Source organism: Neofelis nebulosa, chromosome 5, assembly GCF_028018385.1.
Source record: "Neofelis nebulosa isolate mNeoNeb1 chromosome 5, mNeoNeb1.pri, whole genome shotgun sequence".
NCBI lineage: Eukaryota > Metazoa > Chordata > Mammalia > Carnivora > Felidae > Neofelis > Neofelis nebulosa.
The window spans coordinates 142,143,770-142,151,616 of NC_080786.1; positions in this window are offsets into that span (position 1 = coordinate 142,143,770).

Consider the following 7,847-nt stretch of genomic DNA (forward strand, 5'->3'; position numbering starts at 1 on the left):
TGGAGAGAATTTTAACAAATATTTCTGACATTAGAGAGTATTTACTCAAGGAGCTCTAAATTTGAACACTGAAGTAAATCATAAAAGAATATAGCAGCATTTGTCTTTCCTAAAGAAGCAAATTAAGCTACTACCTCAGTAGAGAAACTTGGAGCATTTAGGAAAATACAGGTTGTAGGGTGTTGCTAAAGGAACGTTCTTAAACATTGTATGCATTCAGTTTGTGCAAAAACATTGGTATGATTTTTATTATAAATATACTTTGCATTTGAAAGAGTTCTTTTAATTCCTATGAAACCTATGTTTTTAAAATTATAGTTTTATATTATAATCAAAGAATGTAGATGGGTGTCACATATGATTTCTAAATAACTACTCATGTTCTGTTATGGCTTTCCTTGTGGAGGGCAAGGATATCGCTCTAACAACTACTCACGTGTGTATGTAATCATACTGTGGAGATAGCATGTCTGTGGAAACGTAGAATACAGCCATGTGGTTTAGATTCTGGAATTGTGTATTATGAAATCATTTGCAGCCCTACCCTGAACTTCCACAGAGAAAAACCACAGATGGGAGAGACTCATGGACATTGTAGTTTAAAAGCTCTTTATGGGGGAAGAAAGGATGGAGATAAACTAAGAAAGCCAGAAATCTCCTCCCCTCACAATTGTTAGTGTCCTGGATAGAGCATAGACCTGGAGTCAGACAGATGGAATCGCAGTGTTTCACTGGCCAAATTATTCCACTTCTCTGACTCTTAAGTTTGTCCGTTTTTAAAAGAGAAATCATACTACTGAACTTTCGTATACATCTAAGCGTATAGAAACTAGTAGCATGAGATAATTGGTTGTGCATGTTTTGATTTCCCTTCCAACCACACTACCATATATGAAATGTCACTTTCATTAGTTTTTTATAAATGGTCAATTACAATCAAAGCGAAATGTTGTATGCAAAATCCTGTGACATGTTACATTTCTCATTTGATAAGAAGTCACTATTTATCAGAAGACTCAGGTAATCACCCCAATGAGTGTATTAGCCAAGCGAATGTTCTGTGTGCAAGATAATTAAGAGAATACTAAATCTTTACTGAATCGACGATGAAAGATAACTGGTGATCCAAAAATTGTGCTCTTTGTTATTTGCCTGAATGAGTTGAAAACTCCTGTCCGCACAAAAACCTGAACACAAACGTGTATGGCAGCTTAATTCATAACCGCCAAAGCTTGAAAGCAACCAAATGTCCTTCAATACGTGAATGGATAAGTAAACTGTGGTCCATCCAAAGAACAGAATATTATTCAGCACTAAAAAGAAAGGAGCTATCAAGCCATGAAAAGACATGGAAGAAACTTAAATGCATATCACTTAGTGGACAAAAACAAACAAACAAACAAACAACAAACAACAAAAACAACCTGAAAAGGCGATAGATTGTATGATTCCTACTGTACGACATTCTGAGAAAGCTAACTATGGAGACAGTAAAAAGATCAGGGTGGCCAACTGTTTAAGAGGAGGGAGAGGTGAATAGGGAGAGCACAAGGGATTATTAGGGTGGTGGAACTATTCTGCATGATACTACAGTGGTGGATATACGCCATTATACAATTGCCTAAACCCATAGAATGCACAAGAGGAAGAATGAACTCTAAACTATGGATTTTGGGTGGTGACAATGTGTCAACGTATGTTCAGTTGGAACAAATATGCCACAGTGTTGTGGGATGTTGATAACTGGGGAGGCTGTGCCTGTGCAGAAACAGAGGTATACGGGAATTCTCTGTACTTCACCCTCAGTTTTGCTGGGATCATAAAGCTCCTTTAAAAACCTAGTGCTTTTACAGGGAGGCTTTATTTACTCATCTCCTTACATAAAATAAACATATGTGTTTTGAAAATTTTAAGCGAAAGATCCTCTATGCATTAGCTAATTATCTGCAAATACATGGAAGCAAATCACGTATTATGTTGTACAAAGACACAAGACCACACACAGCTAATACTAGAGTCATATAGTTCAGTGTCAAAATGAACTTATATTATAAAACCATCTGAACAGAGATGTAGCAAGGAGCAAACAATCTGAAGGCTGACAATGTCTCACGTGTTCTCAACTGGACCAAACACACCAACAGAAAGACTGGAAGGTAGCTTGACTCCGTAGGTCTCTTCATCCATAAGGACTGGGGGACAGGGAACCTCCGTAGAACGTGTACCAAAGCTTAGCTTCCTGGATGAGGAAGGTGACTATTAGAGGAACTTCAAGAGCGGGAATCAGTCTTTTTTCTGCTGAAAATCTCTGCTGCACTCAGCCACTTCTTCAGTCCTACCAAAGAAGAGTAGGAACTGAGCCTCCAGTGTCTCCCCTCACCCGATTTCAGGGGGGAAAAAAAGGCAACCTTAGTTGGAAGTCTACAATGGGCCAAAGGATTGGAAATGATATTCTCACTTACCTCAAAAGAACCCTGTGACAGATAATGAAATGTACAAAGAGAGTAAGTAAATCATCCAGAATGCCCAGCTAGGAAAGATTACGGCCTTGTGATTCAAACTAAATTTTACTGGCTGTGAAACTATGACCTTAATACATTCTAGCTCCTCAACAACTTAAAGGCTTAATGTTCCAATTTAAAGAGAAACAAAAATAGGACTCTGCCCGTGGAAAGTGAACCAGTAATAGCTTACTTAGAAAGGAAAGCCTAATTATAACCATTTGATAACTTGAAGGGAGTCATGGTAACAGGTATGTATTGAAAACTAACTATGCACAAGGCATTGTGCTAATTACCCTAAATGCACTGGAAACCCGGAAGTAATGCTAAAAGATGAAGGTCAAAGTCTTGTTGGAGAGAGGCTATGGAGGCCCCAAGAGGCTTCCTGCTATGAGAAACCTGAAAATATAAGGAGTATCCTTGGTCCAGCCTCCAAGTATCCAATAGAAAGAGGGGCTCCGGAATTCTCTACGCTCCTGGCAAGATCCCTACCTTCCCTACATGCTAATGTTCCTGGTCTACACAACCATGTAGGCCTTGAGACCTTCAAGAGTCACATTTCCTGTTTCAGCCCATCCCCACCCTTCTCTGTCTTCTAACACTTTCTCACTCTGCCACCATAACCTCTTATCTTGGTTGATTATATTGATACTGTGTAATTGGTGTCTCTGCTTCTCTTCCTTCTCCCTATGATGTCTTATGACTTAGCAACTTGATTAGGCTATATTTCCAAGAGTGCTCCAGTCTCCTCTGCTCCTACAGCGTGGGCCAGGAGAGACGGTCTCATACAGGCGGTGGAGGGTTTGGAAATAGGCAGCAGCCATTTGGTCATATAAGCACAGCTCCTGCCAGTTATTCAATCAAACACTAATCTTGGGGGCACCTGCGTGGTTCAGGAGGTTAGGTGTCCAACTTCAGCTCAGGGCATGATCTCCTGGTCATGAGTTCAAGCCCCGTGTCGGGCTCTGTGCTGACAGCTCAGAGCCCGGAGCCTGCTCTGGATTCAGTGTCTCCCTCACTCTTTGTCCCTCTCCCGGCCGCAGCGCTCTATTTCAAAAATAAGTAAACATTAAACAAACAAACAAACACCACTAATCTTGCTACTGCTTTGAGTGATTTTAGAGATTAATTAAAGTCCATCATCAACTGGTTTAAAATTAGAACGGTTACCCTTGGGGCCTCTAACTTAAACATATGGAAAGTCTTTAAATGAGGATTTAGACCTTCTGTGGGGGAGGAAAGGATTCCACCTTGTGGACAGCAAGTTGCTATGTGTACCTTTGTAGACTACAATGGCGACTGCCCCCTGTGTGGTAACAGACATTAACATGACAATCCGCATAATGACTCCAAAGTAGGTTCTATCACACCCGCCATGTGCAGATGATGAACTTGAGTCTGGGTAGAGAATGCCTATTGCAAGGCCACGGAGCTAACACATGCTGTGTGTGGCTATAATCCCAGAGGGCTGACTTCAAATATTGTGTTTAAATTTTTATTATACTTATAAATACTATTTTACTTATGTATACTCTTTTTTTTTTTTTTTTTTTTTTTACAATTTCTGTAAATAAAGATGAGGCTATGCTTTAGCAATAATGGGAAAACCTCACAGGAGTGCATCAAACATTACTCTTCAAGGAGATATTACCAACATTAAGTTGAATTAACTTTATGTACATACTGTCTAACTAAAATGCAACTATGATTTCTATTTAAAATGCAACTTTTCACCGGTGTTGTCGGATAAATATGAAAGAGTTACAAAGAAAAACAGTTCTATTATGTCATGAATAATCTTATTTATGTAATAATATGGAGAATTAAATTTCGATCATTAATTTAGCCTTATAATTAAAACTTTTGGGAGATTTCTCTCTCTCCCTCTCTCTCTCTCTCTTTCTCTTTTTTTCTAAGGAGGCTTCACTCCCAGCACAGAGCCCGACAGAGGTTGAACTCGCAACCCTGAGATCAGGACCAGAACTGAGATAAAAAATTGGACACAACACATTGAGCCACCCAGGCGCCCCACTTTTGAGAGATTTAATACCTGCTTTCGTAAGAGATTAACAGGACTATTGTCAAGCCCTATTAATCAATTGGAAATCTTCACTTATTTGAGTTTAAGTCTTTTTCTTAATATACAGTGACGAGGAACATGGGGCAAGCTGAGGGCAAAGTATAGGCTAACAGCACCCCCTCTACAAGGTAGACTTTGTGTGATATTCCTCAGACACCACTGGCTTCCCAAAAATAGGGTAAAGGAAAGAAAACAAATGATTGACTGATAGAGATCACAGTCATGCAGGACAGGAGCCTCCTTCAGTTTACAGATAACTTCGTAAACCGCAAGAAGGCAATCTTAGCCAGAGCCTCATCTCCAGAAACCTATAGACTCCGTTTCCTGGAGCCCGAATATCACCCTCATCAAGATGTAAAGGGGTTTAGGTGCTTGCCATGGTGATGTGGGAAACAAAGGCAAATGAAAAACTAAATTCCCTTACTGCCTGTAGCCCATGGACAAGTCATTGAAACAGGCGGAGTGATCTCCCTCTAGGAGTTCAGCTGCTTGGACGATGACACTTTGCTTAGGGCAAAGGGAATCTTGGCTTAACATTATCCCGACCCCACGGGATCCTGTGAGTCTCTTGAAACACATAAGGAGGTTTGCAAAGGAATTTTTATCTTTAACCCCCAAGTATATGTTGGCAATTATACTCCAAGTGTATGGCCCCTGATATAACTCTGAAGGGTCTCATGACTGAGGTTTTAGTTAACAGCAATAAATGATGTTTTCTTAACAGCTAGCCCCTCAAGGTTCTGGAAACCTTGCTTCCAAAATTCCTTAGGGACTTATGCTGTCCCTAACCCCCTCCCAACCTGAAGGTATGTAATCAGTCACCCTTCACAACCCCAGTGCAGCTCTTTCTGCCCATGGGTCCTGTCCCTATGCTTTAATAAAATCACCTTTTTATACCAAAGCCACTTCAAGAATTCTTTCCTGGTCTTCAGCTCAGAATCCCCCATCACCCCAAAACCCCATCATATAGTATTTCTTTTTACACATGGTTTATTTCCTATGTACATTCATGAACAGATGTGTCTATGTCCAAGGAATTACACAAATAGCATGAATTCTAACTTGTAGGAAGTTAGATTTGACAATCTCCTAGAAAATCAAAAGACTATTTGATTTACCAATTCAAGAAAATGGTGAGAAAAAGAGTCAATAACGTAAAATCATATTTTTAACAAAATTAGCTGAAAAGTAAAAGAATGCATAGTTTCAGAATTTGCTTGGGTTTCACTGAAGAAACTAATGTCACTGTTAGGACACATAATTGGTGTTGAACTATACTAAGTCATATTTTAGTATGTTTGTATGTATGTATTTATTTAGTGTCAAGGTCAGGCATTACCTATCTAACCTTGAAAGTCAAATTAGATTTTTGTTATCCTGTTTGTAACATATTAAAAAATCAACTGACCATCTTGATGAGGGAGCATAAGGCAAGCTGACCAGCTGCATTAGCCCCCCACACCGTCCCCTGCCCTCCACTCCCCTAACCCGGCACCCCCCAGGTGGGTTATGTGTGATATTCCTCAGGCACTCCTGGCTGCCAAGGATAGAGGAAAGGGAAAGAAAACAAATGGTTAAACGGAGTCTCCATCAGTTTACAAATATCTTAGTAAAATTACAAGAAAAGGACAATCTTAACTGTAGCCTAATCTCCAGGATCGCCCTACTGTCTTCATGGTAAGGCTTTGCCAGAGGGAAAAACAACCTTAGACTGACAATAGCTAAACCTCCAGTAATCTGTGGATCTTCTTCAGCATCTGAAAATCCCTTTAAGAAACTTCAAGCTTTATCTCCCTCAACTCCATAGCGTGTAATTTTATGTCGCCCTTCTCAACCCCACTGTAGCTCTTTCTGCCCAGGGGTGCTGTCCCGTGCTTTATGAAAATCACGTTTTTGCACAAAAGACATATTCAAGAATTCTTTCTTGGCCATCAGCTCCGAACCCCCACCACCACTCCAAAACCCCACCAAGCTCAGCACCAACCCACCAGCTCCAAACAACACTACAAGATTAGCATCCTTGCATCACCTGGGCTGCCTGGCCTGTTGCTCATTACGTTCAATGGCAGATGTATATTAATCCACAGTGTAGGCTTCAACATTTTATTTGAAAAATATTCAACTAGTTAATATTTAAGAGATCTCTGTTCTCGTGGAAGTTTGTAATTGTCTTTATCAAAGCAAGTAACTCCAAGAAACAGTAATCCAAACTTCCACATTTGCTACAGAAGATTTGATATTAAATATTTATAGGGGCACCTGGGTGGCTCAGTCGGTTAAGCGACCAACTTCAGCTCAGGTCATGGTCTTGCGGTTTGTGGGTTCCAGTCCCGTGTAGGGCTCTGTGCCGACAGCTCAGAGCCTGAAGCCTGTTTAGGATTCTGTGTCTCCTCTCTCTCTTCCCCTCCCCTGCTCATGCTCTGTCTCTCTTTCTTTCTAAAATAAACATTAAAAAAATTAAATATTTATAATATTTAGTATGTTTTATTTATAAATATTTTAAATGTGTTAATTATATAGTCAAGTAGATTAAGCGTCCAATCATTTTGGTATAAACTGTTTACAGCAAATCCTCATTTATAGACAAGTGGCCATCAGTTCAATGATATCAGAAACACATTTTGCTAAGAGGCTCTGATTATTTTTCTTGTCCTTCACATGGTGTCACAGGTTATAATGATTTTAGCATAGTCAGGACTAGCCATTTGGAATCGTAATGATTTGTTCCAGAGGGCTTAAAACATTCTTCGGTTTCTGCAAATTTTAGAAAAACGTTTATAATAATTACACCTGGACATAGACTTTGGATGTTATTCCATTCTGCTACTGATTCTACTAAGATGAAAACTGAAATAAAATGAAAGCTTCCATTGTATCAATTTTGTCTCATGTGACTGTTACAGCTATTGGAACAACATCTATTTTTGGAATGAGGCCATAAATGCAGCAATGTCATTTAAATTTGTCTGAAGGCAGTCAAATATGCTGTAAGCTTAGATTTTAAAGTTACTTCCTTCCAAATTTCCAGGTATAAATTAAGTCATGGGAATATAATATACAGCTTGGCGACTGTAGTTAGTAACTTTCAAATACGCAATATAATATTATGAGAATAGATCCTAAAAATTCTCATCACAATTTTTTTTGGTAACTATGTATGTATGGTGATACAGGTTAACTAGACTTATTGTGGTGATCATTTTACAATGTATGCAAATATTGAATTATTACGTTGTGTACGTGAATCTAACATAATGTTGTATGTC